Genomic DNA, 20229 nt, shown 5'->3' with positions numbered 1-20229 from the left:
AGGTGGGTGCGAAGGTAAGATGGCTACTGTTGTTAGACCCAGCTTGGAGGATTGCGAGGAATCTGTGGTGGGTAGTGTTAGTGGTTGCATTGAAACCAAAGGAGGAGTGGAAGTTTGGGTGGGTAAGAATGCCACGATTACCAAAGGAGAGGAGACATTGGACTAGATGGAGTTTGAGGGAGATGGTGGAGCTGATACCGCTTATTGATTATTGCCCCACCCCAAATTGTATATTTATGATGAATATTATAATGTGGAACTGTAGGGGTGCGCTAAAGCCCTCCTTCCAGAAACATGTTAAAGAGCTGGTTCAGAACCATGATCCAGCACTTCTTGTAGTGATGGAAACCAAAGTTGGGGGTGAAAGAGCAAGAGGAATAACTGACAAACTTCCCTTTGATGGAGCTATTCACACGGAGACTATCAGGTATGCTGGGGAATTATGGGTTCTTTGGAATGCAGACAAGGTGGAAATATCTTCCTTAGCTAACACTGAGTAGGAGATTCACATTGTGGTTAAGGTATGATCTATGAACTCTAGTTGGTTATTTACTGCTGTGTATGCTAGTCCTAGGAGTGCTGAAAGGCAGATTTTATGGAATAACCTCATGAGAGTTACAGAGCTTTAAAACATGCCTTGGGTGGTAGCAGGGGATTTTAATGAGCCTCTTATGGAGGAGGACAAATTTGGGGGGAGAACTATTAGTGTCAGAAGGTCTTTATTGTTCAAAGAGTGTCTAGGCAAATGTAACATGATCGATATTGGGTTTTCTAGTCCTCAGTTCACCTGGACTAATAGAAGAGAAGTGCAAGCTCTAATTCAAGAAAGAATAGATAGGTTCTTTGTAAATCCTAGCTGGTGTGGTCTGTTTCCAGAAGCTAAGGTGGTTCATCTCACAAGATGCCATTCAGATCACTGCCCCGTTTTGTTGGAGATGCAGCCAAGGGCTACAAATAGAAGAGAAAGGCCGTTTAAGTTTCAATCCTGCTGGCTTTTTGATGCCTCCTTTCCAAAGGTTGTTGCTCAAGCCTGGAGGCATTGTCCCAGGCTTATTGATGCCATTGACACCTTTACTAAGGGGGCCAAGGTATGGAACAAGACTCAATTTGGTAACATCTTTTCTCGGAAAAAGAATATAATGGCTAGACTTAATGGCATCTAGCGATCTATTGCTATTAGGCCTTCTTCCTTTTTGTGTAACCTTGAGAATGAGCTGTTGAAGGGGTTGGATAGTGTGCTCAGCCAGGAGGAGGAGCTGTGGGCGTTAAAATCCCGGGTAAATTGGATGATTCAGGGAGATAGAAATACCTCCTTTTATTATATTTCAACTCTGGTCAGGAGGAAAAGAAATCAAATCATGGCCATTAAAGATAATTGTGGGGAATGGATTTCTAAGGAAAGTGTGGTTAAGGAGTACATTAGAAGTAGTTTTGCTGGTATTTATTCGACTTCTTTAGTTAATGCCCCTGTCACATACAATTTAAACTATCAGTGGCAGCCAAGACTTTCAGAGGAAGAAAAGCAAAGTATTAGTGGGGGGGGGGGGGGGGTCACGAATGAGGAAATAAAGGCAGCCTTGTGGTCTCTAAAACCATTTAATGCCCCAGGTCCGAATGGGCTTCATGCAGGGTTCTTTCAGAGATTTTGGCTTGTGGTGGGAAGTTCAGCGATGGAGGAAATATAGCTGATTTTTGCTGAAAAGAGAGTTACTGATTACATTAATACCACTCACATTGCTTTAATTTCGAAGATCCGAGGGCCGGAGACGCTGGGTAATTATAGGCCCATAAGTTTGTGCAATATTGTGTATAAAGTGTTGACAAAGATCATTGTGGCCAGATTAAGACCGTATTTGGGTAAGTTGATTTCTCCTCTCCAAACGACGTTTGTGCTAGAAAGAAAGGGCACTGATAATGTGATCATCGCTCAAGAACTTATCCATTCCTTAAGCAGAAAGAAGGGGAATACTGGATACATGGCTATAAAATAGATTTGGAAAAAGCTTATGATAAGCTTGAGTGGAGTTTTGTTAGAGAAATACTTGTTAGAGCAAACTTTCCACCAGATCTTAGGGATATCATCATGAGCTGTGTCTCCACTGTGTCTACCTCTATTTTATTCAATGGAGAAGCGCTTGAGCCTATCTACCCTTCTAGGGGGATAAGGCAAGGAGACCCCTTGTCCCCGTATTTGTTCATCTTGTGCATGGACTTCCTTGGGCAGCTAATAGAAGAGAAGTGTAATGCTAAGCTGTGGCAACTCGTCAAGGCTTCACAAAGTGGTCCAGCCTTCTCCCATCTATTTTTTGTGGATGACTTTTTGCTGTTCGCTAAAGCGAACTACATTAATTGTTCAACAATTAGAGATGTGCTTGATGAGTTTTGTAGTATCTCGGGGCAAACTGTTAGTGAAGTCAAGTCGAGAGTTTATTTTTCTCTAAATGTGGATAGAGATACGAGGGAATCATTATGTGATATCCTTGGATTTACATCCACTTAGTTGCTTGGTAGATACTTGGGCTTTCCTTTAAGGAAACCTGGCTCGTCTTTTCAGGATTTCAACTTTGTTCTTGATAGAGTAAAACAGAAGCTTTCGAGGTGGAAAGCGAGCATGTTATCCTTGGTTGGTCGCCAAGTTCTTATTCAAGCATCTTCGGCAACTATCCCAGCTTATGCTATGCAGTGTTCCTACCTCCCTAGCAAAATATTGGATGGGATAGACAGAGTAAACCGTAATTTCCTTTGGGAGTCTTCAGACTCTTCAAAGAAAATCCACTGGATTGGTTGGCAAAAGGTAACTAAATCGAAGGAAGAAGGTGGTCTTGGATTGCAAGCGGCTAAAGGAAGGAATCTTGCGCTTCTTGCGAAGCTCAATTGGTGGTTTCACACAGAAGGAGATGTGCCTTGGATGCAAGTTTTAAGCAAGAAGTACTGTTCGGGAAGAAGATTGAGTGCTGCAAACCCCAACAGTCTTCCTTGTTCTTTAGTCTGAGCAGCAATGAAGAAAGGTATGGGCATATTTGAGAAGGGTAGTAGGTGGACAATTGAAAGGGAAAGTAAGCTGAACCTGTGGTATAGCTGGTTGAGCAAGGGCCCCCTCCAAAGTCTTATTCAAGGCCCTCTTTCTTAGGAAGCTAATAAGTAGGTAGTTAAGGATTTCTTGAAAGACACGGGCTGGGATTGGAATGGTCTTTCGATGGAACTTCCTTCGGACATCAAAATGTTGATACAAGCCATTCCTATGGCAATTACAAGCAGAGGTTGTGATAAAATTGCATGGGTTGACTCCCCTCAAGGTACTTTTAATTTGAGAAGTGCCTATAGGATTGCGATGAGGCATGAAGAGAGTCCAAAATTCAGTGCTTGCTGGATATGGAAAGCAAACACCCTTCCAAGAGTTAAAACATTTCTCTGGATGTGTGCCCACAACAGTATTGAGGTTAGGAGTTGCTTGATGAGGAGAGGTGTGTGTGATGAAGTTGTGTGTCCTATTTATCAAGAAAAGGAGGAATCAATTCTACATGCTCTTCGTGACTGTCCTTGGGCAAAAGCAGTATGGAATCATTTGGGAAGAGTAGAAGTTGACTAAAAGTTTTGGAGAAGTGAGCTACTGGATTGGCTTAGCAGGAATGGAAGTCAAAGAAGCACATCAATTACTATGAATCCACCATGGGAAACCTTGTTCTCCTTTGCTGTTTGGAATATTTGGAAGAATAGGAATAACTTCGTTTTTCAAAGGAAAAGACCAAACCAGCAGCTTCACATTGAAATCTTGAATCAAACTGTTGAATTCATTTATTGTATAGCTTCCCCTAGATTGATTTCACGTAGATGTGTTGAAAGGATTAGATGGGAAAAACCTCCTGTTGGGTGGATGAAGCTCAATACAGATGGATCGGTTTTTGGTAGTATGGGAGTGGCTGGTTGTGGGGGAGTGATAAGGGATGACTGTGGGAATTGGATTTCTGGGTTCACCAAGCACATAAGAATTACCAATAGTTTTATTGCTGAGATGTGGGGCCTAAGGGAGGGTCTTCTTATGTGTTGCAATCTTAACATAGCATCTCTTATTGTTGAACTAGATGCTAGAGCTGTAGTGGATGCCTTCAGTAATAATCAGTATGTGAACAATTTTATATCTCCTATATTGGATGACTGTAGGTTACTCAGCTCCTGATTCAACTAGATTCAATTTAAACATTGCTATCGTGAAGGGAATCGAGTTGCAGACACCTTAGCTAAGATGAGTTACAGCCAAGAAGCAGATTGTATTGCTTTTACTAGTCCGCCTGTGGATGTATTAAAAGTGTTTGAGGATGACTGTAATGGAGTCTGTTTGAACCGGTTTTGTCCTGGCCCTCTTGTAATCTCTTAGGTTTGTTTAATGAAATCGTCTTTTACCCACAAAAAAAAAAGAAAAAAAAAAGAATTTGACAAGCTCAAAGGTGTCAAAAGGTGACCAGGAGCATTGGAGTATAGTAAAATAATATTTTTTCTTTTTATATTTATAATAGACCTTACCGTAAATTTAATAAATAAATTCTACGTAAATATAATATAAAGGAAAAACAAAACAACGTTAGTTGTGCTCTGAAAATACCATAAAACTACTCCCAAGTCTCACCATTATAGCAGGAGAAGGTGCATCACAATTGGTCAAAGCATCCATTGATTGAATCACTCCTTTCTGAGAAGTACAGTGAAAGCTGACGAGACACCCTTAATTTCTATAATATCAATACGTCGTACATCATGGTTGTCCACCAGAAGGAACAAAAACTGGAGAAAGGTCATTTCTATGTATTTGGGAGTGGAATACACCAACAACAGCATTGCAGGCTCAATGTTAATTGGATTATATTAACTTGTGGTCGTAGAGTACACTATAGAATATTATTTTTTTTTAAATTTTATCGAAAATTAAAAAAAAATTTAATAATTTTTTCAATTTTAATAAAATATTTTTAAAAATGAATTTGTTAATGTTAATATAATCCTATTAACATTAACGGGACCCATGTTAATAATATTATCCACTCTTTCATCAATGAATAGCCAATCATAAAATAGAGCCAACTTCACATCGGCTCTAACGTAGTTCTTACTAGTTCCTACAAAGAGCCAAAAGCCAGCTTATAAGTCATAACAAACAGCCCATAATGGAATATCTGGCTGGATAATTTCCTTAGTTGGGTACTGTGCACAACATATAAAAACGTGAATGTAATTAGAATTTAGAAGATGATTGAAAGGGTCAATCTTGAAGACAGGCTGTTTTTTAATGTAAAATATAAAATAACATATATAATTACTGTTCAGTCCTGTTTGAAGAATGTGGCGTTGTCAAGAAGCTCAAACCAATATCATTTGAGAGCTCAAGCTTAAAGAAGGTAAAGTGGAGCGATCAACGTCGTTGAACCAAAGGCAGAGAGGTCATATTTTTGGCTCCTTGTTATGACCCCCTTGGCCGGCCAGGAGCTGCACATTTTTTTCCATGTGGGGTATTAGCTCACTTGATCCCAGGGGCGGAGGGAGAGGGGGGAGTTGGCACACCTGAACTTTAAAAAATTTTCCACCTAGTAATGATTAAAAAAAGAAAAAGAAAAAAGAACAACCTACTGCTACACGGTAGGAAAAAAAAAAAATTTAAGGCTCCCATAAAAAAAAAAAAACTTTTGATACAGTTTGTACCTTAGAGTTTCTGTTGAGTTTTTAAAAACATTCAAGTTGAGATTTTAAAAGCATTCAATGGAAGATTAATGGACAAATGATTGCTTAGTCGCATATATTGAGAAAGATATATGAGTGTAAAGAAATTATGCAGCGGTTTCAAAATATGAAAAATCGTCGAAGGGAATTAAGTAAATTAAGCTAGGTGTGAAAAAATAAATTAAAGTTTACATTTTATGTTAGATTCTGTATGACAATTACATTATTTTGTTATTGATATTGATTAATTCTTTTAGATTAGTTTTTTACTTTTAATCTTGTCTCCTTTGACCTAAATTCTTGGCTCTATCACCGCTTGATCCCCAATCACTATGAGAGAGTAGAGAAAATGAGTAACATTTTGGGATCCTAGTTGGGTTTACTAGTTTAGGGACTAAGTTGATTAGTTTTAAAAACACTTAGAACCTATGTTGCATTAGCCTAAGCTTCAGAAGTAAATATAAAAAGTAAGTAAATGTCAGAAATTTTCTTTATGATTATGCATCAAGGGGTTACGGGGACCTCTTAACAAGCATATATAAGCTTGATTTTCCTCACAATCATTATGATAATCTATAAATATATATATATATATATATATATATTTTCTTTTTATATATATAAAAGCTGAAGCGTAGCATTTATTGTTGCTACGCTTCTGTTGAGCCACATCAGTGGCTATATCACCTACTTATTTTCAATAATTTCTCTTTTTATTTTTTGACTTTATTTATTTATTTATTAATTTTGTAGTTTACGGTTACATTTTCTCTAACTTTTCTTCTTCTCTTTTACATTTTCATCTCCCCACTACTATTAACATTAATATCACTTTTCCTTTATCCCTTCATCTCCCTTTTATTTTGACTATTCTTATCCCCATCCTCTTAATATAAATTTGCTAATCTCTTTCACTCTATACATATTTTATCACACAAAAAGGTTATTATTCTTTCTCTTTCTCATGTTTTTCTTTTCTTTTGGTAGTTTTTTTAAAATATTTTTTGTATCTTTACTTTATATTGATGAATTTACATGTTCTTTAGAACTCTACTATTATTCTCCCTCCCTCTCTCTTTCTCATATATATTTTTTCTTTTTTGAGTGGATTTTTTTTTTAATGTTTTATATCTTTACTTTAGGTTGATGAATTTGTGTGTTCTTTAAAACTCAATTTTAAGTTGATGCATACCACTACAAAAAATAAATAGGATTGAATTTCACGCTCCAAACTTTTTGGTTTTGTGTTTTCAAGTAATTTTTTCCTTTTTTTTTTATTGTCAAATTCTCTCATATTGCACTATTAAGATAGAATATAAGAATATAAATTTATTCAATTACATAACATGACTTGGATAATTTGGTGTGACTATATTTTTTATTTGGTGATGAATCATTATTTTTTTTATAACACTATTTTGGGTTAATATACAATTTTATGTGTGTTTTTGAGTTCTCCATCACAAGCAGGGAGAGCTTGGACTTGGAGTTAGGGGGGCGATTTTATTGTTAGCTATATGTAGTGGCTTGGCTTTCAGCTCTATTGCTTAGCCAGCAAAAGTTTTCTATTATTATTATTATTATTATTATTATTATTATTATTATTTTTATTTTTATGTGTGTGTAGAGTGTGTCTTTTGTTGGTAATGAAAAAATTATTTTGTTTAAAGTTTTTTAAAAGGCTATGTTAGGTTCTAAGACCTTAGGGACTAATATATTAAAACTTCAATATATAATGTGTTGGCAAACCATGATCAAAACATTTAGTCTAAGTTTAGACTTGCTCAATGTTTGTTTTAATGTAAAGTTGGAATCGAGTAATTGCAGAAAATTACTGTTTACTTTTTGCAAGGCTCGATCAATTGAAAATTAGACTCGATCGATTGAAGCTCGTGCAGATTGTTTTTCTGCAAAATTTTCCAACTCAGCCCAAGCATGTTTGACGTGTAGGGTTTTATATTTTATGTTTCATATAAATAGAAAAACCCTATCCATGTTTTTATGTTGTTGTTTATGTTGTGTCTGTGAATCTCTTGGGAGATTTAGAGGTGTTTGCCTTCATACATACTTAGGGTTATCAAGATTGAGATTGATGTCGAGACGTTGGTGATCGTTTCAGTTGCTGCATAAAGAGCTTAAAGATATAGAAGTGGTATACTTGTGGATGCTGTGGATTTGAGAAAGAAGTAGTCTCGGAGCTGTCACGTGGTCGTAGTAGTAAGTTTTCTACTTGAGATAGCAATAGGATGTTAGTGACCTAAGTCGTTATTGTAAAACTTCAATTTTTTCATAGTGGACCTGTTTTACCTTGAGGATAGCTAGGTTAAATCCTCCTCAGGTTTATTATCGGTTTGGTTTTCCTGGGTTATTATATAGTGTGTTATTTATTTTTCCGCACTACTTTACATGATATGATTGTTATTATTTTAATCTAAATCTGAATAATTTACCTAAATTAATCACTTGGCTAAATAACTAGGTTAATCTGTTAGTGTTTAAGGGGTTTAAAAACTGTACAGGCTAAGTTGTTTGTTTTTGGTAAAATTGGTTGATTAGTCTCAAATATATATATTTTTTTAACCACTGCTATTGCCTATTGGTAATTTTTATTGCTGGGCTAATATTTTGGGCTTGTGTGTGTGTGTGTGTGTATTTTAGATTTTAGATCTATAAATTTGTTATGAACTTTAAAAGGAGGAAAATACTAGATATACAAATTTTTGTTGTGATTAGTGGTTATTAGTAAGCAAAAAAGTTATGTAAGTGATGGACCCAGATGCAAACCAGTAAGAATTTACTGCCTCAATAGTCTGTAAAAATGTTGTATAAAAGTCTGTAACTGTGACATCAATATCTATATCTATATCTATAGACGAAGCTAAGAAAAAGTTAGTTCCTGCATTTAAAGACGTGTTGACAAATAAGATAACTGCCTATCTAAAATTTAGCCACGTATACAATTTTAAAGTGGAGCAGCCGTACATCACCATGTTTGGTCTTTAAAAACTCTTTCACACTTGCAAAAAAAAAAACGCCGTTTCATTGCTTTTTTGGGTATATTAAAAAAAACAGTTAAAATAAAAAATAAAAAACACGTTGCAATTAAAAAAACCCTAGCCATTTCTTTTCATCAGTCTATGCTTCACATCTTCTCTCTCTAAAAGAAAACGCCTACCAATATTGCGACACAGAGAAAGGAAAGGAAGGATAAAAAAAAAAAACTTGCGATCTGGTGGAGATTTGTACGGCTGACCATCGCTATATGATTTGCTGCTCTGTCTCATCTCTCCTCTGCAACCAAGTTTCTCTAAAGGTCAGCATACTCTTTGCTTCTTCAAAGACTGTTTTGGTTTTCTGAAACTTTTCACCATTGATTTTCCTTTTCGAATTAGCATATTAAATCTCCTATATGTATATGTTTTTAGGTTAACACCAGATGTTTATACTTTAAGAATTACCATCTTCCTTTTCTATATATCTATATTTCAAATTTTTTTCATACCGAATTGTCTAGGGTTCTTCTTTCATTCCTTTTGAAATATAGATTGGTTTGTTTCTTTTTTTATGCAAAAATTATAATTTCCAGTTTTAAGTACTGGTAACATAAGGGATTTCGCCCTTGATTTTAATAGCCAAATTTCAACTTGGATGTTTATAAGTCTGGAAAAAGCTTATTAAGCAATACAACTTGGTTTGATTTGTTACGATTTAGGTTTTTTGGTTAGGAGTAGTTTTGTTTAATTTATGTAAATAGACGGTTAGCTTTGGTTTAATCTCTTACCCTATTGTCTTCTTTGGGTTTGCTGTCAATTTAGGTATTCGAGATATGTAGATAGAGATCGGCGCAACTCAGTGACCAGCATAATCGGAATTAAACATAGACCAATGAAAGGTATGTATCAATTCTCTGTATTCACAAATGCATAATAGTGAAAACTTTTTAAACTTGACAGAACCAAATCACAAATGCATCCTATGTAGACCGCTATCTCTTTTTTAATCTTTGTGCTTCTGAACGTTCGTTTACTTAATTAATGACTTTTCAAGCTCTTTGAATTGCCGCCTCTCCTCTCTCTTTACTGTTTGTGCTAAAAAATCATGTTCCCTGTTTGATTGTGAATGTATATTTGTTTTAAAGAATCAGTGAATTTTTTTTGACAGTATATTATGTTTTTATTTTTCCCTTATTGTATTTGATTAAATAGCCAATATATTGCTTAAAATTATGTCGTTAAATATTTAGGGATTAATTCCTAAAGACTGTTGTGTGGTGTACACATTAATGTTTCGATTAGTTTGTTAATATTTAGAATAAAACTTTTTATTCTTCTGTTTTGAATAGAATTTCAATAACTGTTACATTCAACTCTGTTCTTCACTTCCCACCTAATCATTTTGTCCATAGCCATTTCAGAAGGTAGTCTTCCTTGATTAATACTAGCATTCCTCTGAAACCAAATATGATACATAGTAGAGCAGAATGCCAATCTAGACACAATTCTTATCCTTGAGCATAATCTCTTGCCAACAGAACTTTGAGATTTTTTTAAGGCACCAGCTTATTATGGTTCACCATATATTCATCGAGAATGAACAATCACAAAACAAGTGATACCTACTTTCAATTATCTTTTTACAAAGAACACACTGAGTATCAAGATTAGTACCCCATCACTACAGACTTAATCTATTGTGGACATTCTATTGTCAACTGTTAGCCTTAACCAGCCGATAAACACATACTTTGGAATTACTTTGGGAAACCAGATGATGATCTTCACGATTTAAACTTGGGGAATTTCTTCCTAATACAGTTTCATGCACTTGCACAAAAATAAGTCATTGTTTTCTCAATAATCCAAATTAGCATATTTTCCCTTCCATATTAGTTTGTAGTTTATATACCATAGTTGTCCAGTAAAAGCTGCAAGTACCATCTAAATGCTTCAGATTTTGTGGCAATTAGAAGCTACTATAACATACAAAATTATTGTGAAAGCCTCATAGAACCCTTTAATATGCATGAACTTGCCATCATCTGAATCTGAAAGAGAGTTTCTAATTTTTGTATTTATCTGTTTAATGATTCGTTGTAGTAAATATATATAAAATGAAGTGGGGTAGTTATACATTCGAATTGAAACTGTAGCAGGCCCAATTTTTTTAGGCAATATAGCATTTGTTTTTGCGTTTGTCTAAGATTCCAAACTAACCTAAATTAAGTCAAGTGCTTAAATAATTAGACAAATTAAATGGAATCTAGCAAAACCTGAAGGATATAAAGATGATAAAAAAATAATCCACGTACTTCTATTGATCCACTAATTCACTAATTGTCTTCGATTAATGTTTTCTATTTGTCCATGGATCTTTATTATTATAGTTTGATTGAATGATGATTTTCTTTTTACTTATCTCATACTTCGTTCACTCAGACTAAGACGAGTCATTGAAGTGGGATGATGTAAACTGAATAATGAATTAAGCAGTTATGTTAGTGTAAATACTTTCTTTGTTTGGTTAGAGCGGTTCACATGCAATTTTGTTTTGTTGGTTCAACTGCCTTTTGTTTATTTATTGTTAAAATACTTTCTTTGTTTTCATAATTATAATTGTTTGTTCAATGTTGTTCAAGATCATCTTTTGTAAGAGCTGAATCTATCTTCACGAAAATGTATAAATATTGTGTAAATTTGTTGGATTCTTCTTCATATGCAAAGTTTATGGTTCTTTGTTTTGATGTTTTGGTGTATTTCTTTCCTAATTGTTGAATTGCACATTTGTTAGTAGAATAGTGACTACATTTATTTGTAAGTTCATGGAATTAAGTTAAAGCACTGAACTCTCAAAAATGGAATAGACATGGTCAAATCATATTTTATGTAATTGTATGTGTTATGATACTGGATTTAAAACTTAAGAGGTTGGCATATACAATTTACCTTTGGCTATTGGTTGTTGCTGGGATTTAGAATGAGTGAAAATGTATATTAAGTTTACTAATTCATAAAAGTCACTGGTCATATGACATTGAACAATTTTTTTTTGTTTTTTTGTTTTTTACAAAATATTTGAAGGTAAAAGCATTATCATACAAAATTGGTTGAGAACTTATTAGCACTTTTGAGTCTATACTGCTTGGTTGTGGCCAAAGATAATCAGATTTACGCCCAGGCTTAATGATTGACATTGGGAAAGAAAGAAGGGAAAATTGATGGTTTTTGTGATTGTAATCTTTTCTGGTAATGAGATTAACCCCCTTTGAGAGAGTTAGAAAGATGAGAAAAAAAAGGACACCATTAGAGAACTCTAAGACACCAGAGAAGAAAACTTAGGCAATGGGTTTTTTGCTTGCTATCTATTGGTCTTCCTTAGCCCATGCCGAAAAGCCGTATGTTTAGTCCCTTTCTTCATTTCAATCAATTTGCTTTCCTTCTCTTTATATTTACATTTCTGTTCCTTTTCACTTTTAAATTTTATTTTCCTATGCTAGAAATTTGCATATTTATTTAATATAATTTCTAAATAACTTTTTGTTATTTAAATTTAATCTTCTCTACTCATGCAACACAGTAAATTCTCTGTATCCTCCACTACCAAATGAATTTGGTACTGTTCTATATTATTGCTTTAGTTAATGTTTCCATTGCTGCATTGGAATTTGGAACATGATCTAATCAAGGCGAATAAAGGTGTAATGGGGTTGACATAAGTTGTATATACTTAATATGTACATGCACGGTATTTGGTGGTTGAGTTGCATTGCTTTATTGTGTGTTTTCTCTTATTGCATATATGGCAGTTGGGAACGAATATGTAATGAAGTCTTTGATCATTTGTCCTCTGGTTCATACAAAACATTTTTATATTCTAGAAGTGACATAACTTTAGTTTTCATGGATTTATAAAAGATAAGATTTAGTTATATTTGCATTATGGTACAAAGTAACATATGGCAACAATGTAGCAAGTGATCTTCACCAATTAGATTCCCCTGTTGCTATTTAAATGATTCCTTAGTTTATAAATTATTATTTGTCAATTAGTAGTGGTGCCATAAAAGTTTTGTCATGAAAAAGTGCTAAGCTTAACTGCTATATTCTTAGGGCTGGGATTGAAGTAATTTTCTCTGCAGGTATGTTGTTTGTTTCAATACTTCAATTTCAAGTAGTTCCTTCAATACTTCAAAAAAAGATGCACAGTTTCAATGATAAATTATATTTTGTTATGGCTGTTTCTAATTCCGTGAATAAACTTTATTTGTGTTAAGAAGCAACATAAGCACAAAGTTTATTTGAAGAAAATGTTAATGTTACAATATCATTAGTTGCTTGAAAAAAAGGTCCCTGTTTCCCCATAACTTATAACATTCTACTATAGTGGTGGCTATCACAATTAGATTGCAGAACTAATTTATTACCAGTGCTAGGTATGAGTAGATGGAATCTACCACTTGCTATATGATTTAAAGTATATTGGGCTATTCATTTTCTGCAAAATACTAATGTTGGTGGTTTAGGAATTGTTATAAAGGGTAGCTTTGTGCAAATAATTGCAGGTCCTTCTAAAAAAATTAGGGCTGTTTGTTGTGTCTTGATTTGATCATAATGTTGGTATTTTTTATGTTATTTTCGAAACAGAGGTTTAGCAAGTGATCTTTGCTATGCAATCTTCTAATTCCAAATTTCAAAGCTATGGACTTTTAGTTGCTGCTATTAGTTTATAGTTTATATACCATAGCTGTCCAGTAAAAGCTGCAAGTGCCATCTAAATGCTTCAGATTTTGTGGCAATTAGAAGCTACTATATAACATACAAAATTATTGTGAAAGCCTCAAGAACCCTTTAAAATGCATGAACCTGCCATCATTGAATGAGAGTTTCTAAACTTTTTTATTTTTGTATTTATCTGTTTAATGATTCGTTATAGTAAATATATATAAAATGAAGTGGGGCAGTTATACATTTAGATTAAAACTATAGCAGGCCCAAATTTTTTAGGCAATATAGTATTTGTTTTTGCATTTGTCCAAGATTCCAAACTAACCTAAATTAAGTCAACTGCTTAAATAATTAGACAAATTAAATAGAATCTAGCAAAACGTGAAGGATATGAAGATGAAAAAAAAAAATCCACATACTTCTATTGATCCACTAATTCACTAATTGTCTTCAATTAATGTTTTCTATTTGCTCATGGATCTTTATTGTTATAGTTTGCTTGAATGCTGATTTTCTTTTTACTTATCTCATACTTCGGCTTACATTTTGTTCATTTTCTCTATTTCTGTTTCAATTGGCTTTGATTTGCATGTTTTAGCCAGCTTCTGTCTTTACTTTCTTAAGTCAATTCTCCCTTTTACTTATTTCACATCCTTACCGCTACTTTTTGTTATTCGAATTTGAATTAAATCCGGATGTTTATTCTCTCTCTTTCAATGTTTTGGCCTCAAATTGTAATCTTTGTTTTTTCTACTTTACTAACATTACAATTTGGAATTATTATATTCTTTAATTATTTACTGCCTTCTTTGTAGTGGACTGATTTTCTATTGATGAGTAATTGAATCTTAGGGATGTGCTTTAGCAATACGACATTTTGAATCAAAAGAAGGGGTCACATATTAGGTTTTACTTTCTTTGCTAACAGAGGTTATATTTATTATATGTGTCCATTAAGGGTTGAGGTTTGGCTACCTTTTTCCCTAATTTCCTTTTTTTTTTCCCCAATTTCTTGAGTTCTGTTTTGTTTAGTTTTCTTGAACGGATTATGTTTTGTCGATGGCTACATGCTAAAGGGATTACTAAATCAAAGTTTTTTTTTTTTCCCAGTTTATCTAAGTCTTGAACTTCTGATTTCTAACTACTTAATGCTACAAAGGGTCCTCTCAATGATAAGACCATTTATTATACTTCAATAAGAATTACTGAATTAATTTGAAAGGTCAAATTTTGTTTTCATTTTTATATGAGTGCCTGTAGAGTGTAGAGTGACATGATTTGGAGGTAATAATAAATGAAGCTTTTCCTTTGTTGTTTTCCTTCTTGATTTTCAATTTTACTATTATTTCTTTATTGATATACGTCTCTGATTTACTAGAGTACTTATTTGTTTATGTTTTATTTTTTTGGAGCATCTTACGCTTTCCTTTTGTGTTAATAATAATGTCTCATATATTTCAAAATTGTTCTGTTAGACTTTGTTTCTTTTAATTTCTGTACTGCTCAGGCTAATAGGCTCAGTTTATTACCTCCACAAGCAGCATTTTCTTCAATTGAAATTGAATGTTACAGTTTTTTTTCCCTTTGATTTGGTTATGAACTAAGAAATATGAATTAGTTTTGATTTAAGCTTTTCAGTTGGAATCAAAATGTGAAGTTGTATTTCTATTGTACAAATGTACAATATTTTTTTTTTGATACTTAATTTGCTGTCATTTTTAACAGCATGATCAAATGATTAAAATAAATACATTTTCCCCTTTTGTGATGTTGCTGAAAAGTGATAAGTATGATGTGTTGAGCTTTGTGAAAAAGAAAAAAGATAGATCATCTATCTTAGCATTTATCTAGAGATTGTGTTTGTGTAATGTGTAATAAGCATTGACTTTACTGTGTGTTTGTTGAGTTTGCATCATCTTTACATGTTTATCTGTGTGGACCGCATAACAATAGATTGTATGGATTAGAGGTAGCTATTCGTGATAGTGCAAGCCAATGTATATGAGCAATGTGTGTAAAATTAGAAGTAGGGAATGACCATATTGAAGTGCAGGATATAAGATTACAAAGTGTAGTGCTTTGTGAATTTGGGGCTTCAAGAAGTTGAAGTATAGTGTGTAGTAAAAAATTTGATAGATGAACTAAAATCAGTTGGTCCACTAATTTGCAGATTGCCCAGATCCTTAATGTTTCTGTTATCATCTTCCTTGAAGCAGCATATGAAGCAAAGTACTATATTGATGTAATATATTGGCTAGAGGAGTCCCTTCCATGTATTATGAGTCTAATAGACAGTGATGTACCTGTTACTTAATGATAATATTATTAATAAAGTATACACTATAGTTTTATTCACACACACACACACACACACAAAAGGTGTCTCTATTAAGCAAATTCAAAATATTGTTATTTTTCCAACAATCTAGAAACATTTTTAGGCATGTATGGTTAGAGATTCCAAACATGTAGATACATTCATACAAATGTATTTTTAGTGTAGTTACTCCTTTGTTTGATATTCTGTGTCCTTAGATACATTTTAGTAAAGATTGTTGTTTATTAAAAAATTAAAAAAGAAAGAAAGTCATTTTATCCATTTTAAAACCATAGTACCTTCAAGCAAAATAAATATCTGAACAACTAACCATCCACCCCCTTCTATATTTTACCATCACATTAAGTATAATATATTAAGTTGATTGTTTTCTAATTCATAAAATGATCCCGTGCATAGCGCGGGTTAAATGCTAGTATATATAAAAGCAGAGACCTCATGTGAGAGTGCATGAGGTGCTACCACGTGGCACTCTAATATTACATTTAACTTTTTTTTCCTTTTTTCATTAAATTTTTTTAACTGTTACCCAATAGATCATAGTAACTCATTTTTACTATTATATAAATTAGCATTTTTTTACCTCTTTTTATTATTTTTTTTACTGTTACCCAATAGATCATAGTAACTTCTTTTTACTGTCTTGTCACGTGGCATTCTAAAATTGCATTTAACATATTTTACTTGTTTTCATTAAGTTTTTTTAACCGTTACCCAATACATCATAGTAACTTATTTTTACTATTATATAAATTTAGCATTTTTTATCTCTTTTTATTAAGTTTTTTTTACTGTTACCCAATAGATCATAGTAACTTCTTTTTACTATTATATAAAATATGGGTTGTTCTTGACAATTAGACCAAAATTAATTCACTATAAAATAAACTACATTTTAAAAGTAGACCAAACCTTATGAAAAATTCAAGCCAGTTCTTACCTTACATATTATGACCCAAGTTTGACTCTTCTCACGTGTAAATCAAAAGAAAAACTCTTACCCTCTTACAAACTCTCTTCTTCCTTCCCCACGTATAGGTGATACTTCTAGAAAATCTCATCCTCATGAAATCATGTCTTCATTTTTCCCCAATTTCAATTCAATATGCATTTGTTTATTAATAATGTTCTATGCAATTTATGCAGACAAATTTTCTGTCATCAACCAATGCAACAAAAATATATATAAATCCTAAGATCCTTGCTGAAATAATTGACAAGTGCATATTTCTAAAATTTATAATAACAAAAAAGTCTAATAAATATCATATACTATCTCACAAAATGCCATTAACTTAATATTTTCTTTTAAAAAAATCAATGATAGGAATGGTAAAAAACATGATCTTATACAAGAAATACCAAAAATACATGCAAAAAAAAAAAATTCATAGTAGAATTTATCTTTAAATATTATGAAGACAATAGTAAAAATAAAATGCATTGAATGAGATCCTACGAAACAGGTTTGTTAATCATTTCAATTTATACTCATCATTTACGTAAAAAAAAAAATCATACATCATATTATTTACATTAAAAAAAGAATGCATATTAACTTCAAAGTTCATTGCAAGATGTAAACTACTAGGGTATTGCAATAATAAGTAATATTGATACAACAATAGGTTGATATTACATTTTATGCGTACTTTGTGAAAGGAATGTCAAACCACTAGCAAAATCATTTTGGTATGCAAAATGTGAAACAAAAATAAATCTTTCTATCTCAAAGTTAGAGGCACTCACATTAACTATATACCCTTCAAATATTTATAATATATTTATCTCACTATAACTACTATATATATATACAATTGCAAACTACTTTAGATACATGATTCAAATTGAAGTTTTTGATACAACTATCAAAACAAATTTTGTGATATTTGATTGAGATGTCGAGAAAATCCTAATTGAATCTACAAGATATTTTGCTGAAAAATAAACTAAGGTACAACTTATTTAAATTATTGTAAAAATATTGATATTGGAGAACGAATTCCACGTGATTTGAAAAAAAAAAATTAGGAAAAAATGTATTTCTCTACTTCATTTGAATTAATTCAATCTAAAGGATGGTTTTGAAAATTACATAGTTGTTAAGATTCTTGATGCACCTTCAAATGATAAAAAGTTATGGAAGAAAAAAAAAAAATACACAATTCAATATGCTATATTAATTCTTTTTGCTGCACTATTCCAAAATTAACAAAAATAAAAAATAAAAATATTTACAAAAAATTGTAACATCAGTGAAATTTAATATAAATGCAAATACTATGAAAAATCTTAGCGACAAAGTCCAAACTTTATAAGATCCAATTAAGAATCTCTTGATGCCAATTCATTAGTGATTAACACAAATGATGTAACAAAAGTAAAAAAAATGATGAAAGCTCAAAAATTGAACAAATATGGACGGACTAAACTTCAAACATTGAAGATAGAGAAATTGATGATGATAACAAGTATCACCATACCTTAATAACAAAGATTGAAGAAACAAAAACAAAACAAAAAAAAAAGATTTCGTAATGAAGCTTTTTATTACATCATATAATAAAAATCAATAATATAGAATGAATTAATATGCTTTTATCAACTTTTATTGTACAATATTACTCCAAGTGGTTTTAATTATTGCTCATTACTTGAACAAAATAATTATAATAAATATATGTGAGCAATTTATAATTGTTACTTTTTATGATGAACTCATTACTAACAAAGTTTTATAATAAATATGCTATAATATATGTCTAATATTTTCAAAATCAAATTTACATAAAACATTACAATAGTATCCGTGCATCGCACGGGAAACTTACTAGTTTCTCTTATAATGATCAATAAGGGGGACAAAAAGTAATTTTATTGAATGAAATTGCTTAAATTAGTACCTAAATATATAGTTATATAATTATATTATTTAAAGAAAAAATTAGGGGGGGGGGGGGGCCTTGCCCCCCCCTAGTCCATGAATGGCTCCGTGCATGATCACAAGCCTTCTCTCTCGCTCTCTTATAGTTTTTGTTTGATTTTTGTTTGACATAATACTTATTTATTTTGAAAGTGAAAATTAGAATTTATAAAAATACAATCTCGCTATGTATTTGAATGTGTTTCTCAACTATTTGAGTAATATCAGGTGTAATTTTGAGATGATTTTTGAAAATCATGATATCTTATTTAAGAAATGAGAAATTTGAATATTATATTTGAAACTTAAAAGAATTTTTTTTTGAGTAAAAAACTTAAAGAATTTAGTTGTAAGAAAAAAAAAGGAAAACACAACGTACCATAATATAATTTAGAAAAATACGGACCACCTCAAAAAGAAATAATTTCAATCAAACACACCTAAAATATTAAAATGATATATATGTAAAGATGGATAAATGAAAAATAATTTTAGAATTTTTATTTTTATTTTTAGAGAGAACATATTATATATCGTACCACAATTTCAAAGTAATAATATATTCCCACGTATCGCGTGGATCTGCAACTAGTATAATATATTGTTCACAGGCATTTATAATAGCTTATACGCTTCTCATATAACAACTAAGCAACTAAGAGTCTAAGATAACACCTAATATTAAATCAAATAACATCTCTAACGGGTCACGTTGCTGGCTGCCATCTTCAAATTATCTTAGGCAATCCCATACAGTTCGTAACAGCCTTTACCAATTCTCTTAGTTGGTTTAACCATGATTTTTCTGGCACAGTTGTTCTCGAGTTCTTACTCCCAGAGTTCTTGTTCCTGTTCCTTCTCTTAGAGTTCCTTCTATTACTACTCCTAGAGTTCCTTTTGTTAGTCTCTTCCTCCCCTTTGTCATTAGTTTCTTCCTTCGCTTGGTCACCAGTGTCATTAGCCTCTTCCTTTCCTTCGTCATCAATATTGACATTATCCTCTTCTGGCCCTTGGTCACCATCCCCAAAAATTCCTGGGAACTCGCTTTCCAAAAAATCCAGTGAGATGAAAAGTACAGCTAATCCTATTGAAACTATCTTCAAACCAGTTAGGAAACGCTTCTTTTTAGAGTCCAGTTGCTTTATCTGTCTTTGGAGAGCATACCATTGATTCATTATCTGTGGTAAAAATCCCAATAGGAAAATTATAAGCATGAACACTCCAACTATAGTCTCATCCTGGGCTGCAGACGGACTCTCCAAGAGAACTAAACAAATAGCAAATACACATACTTCACTGGAAACTGAAATGATCTCAACCAACTGAACTGCCTTATTAATAAATGGCTTGTTGAGAATAAGGAATAGGAGCTGAAAAGAAGTGATGCATAGCAATATTATAGTGGGAATCTCAGAAGGCCAGTGATCCTTATAGACACCAGTCATAGTCCCTAGCACAACGCGTCTTAAGGACTCGAGCAATGTGTAGTATAATCTGAATTTCCCAAACAGCTTTTGGTTAAAAGGTGCTTCTGAATT

At 32.5% G+C, this 20229-nt stretch overlaps 1 long non-coding RNA gene across 1 annotated transcript; it reads left to right on the top strand.

Annotated features, from left to right (window-relative positions):
• The first annotated feature begins 8902 nt into the window (after positions 1-8902).
• LOC142630670 (uncharacterized) lies at positions 8903-15739 on the top strand. Its single transcript, XR_012843396.1, has 3 exons — positions 8903-9022; positions 9525-9601; positions 15601-15739. It is a non-coding gene; the product is annotated as an uncharacterized LOC142630670 (long non-coding RNA).
• Positions 15740-20229: the final 4490 nt, after the last annotated feature.

This window comes from Castanea sativa, chromosome 4, assembly GCF_040712315.1.
Source record: "Castanea sativa cultivar Marrone di Chiusa Pesio chromosome 4, ASM4071231v1".
NCBI lineage: Eukaryota > Viridiplantae > Streptophyta > Magnoliopsida > Fagales > Fagaceae > Castanea > Castanea sativa.
This window is presented reverse-complemented; position numbering and strand designations above follow the sequence as displayed.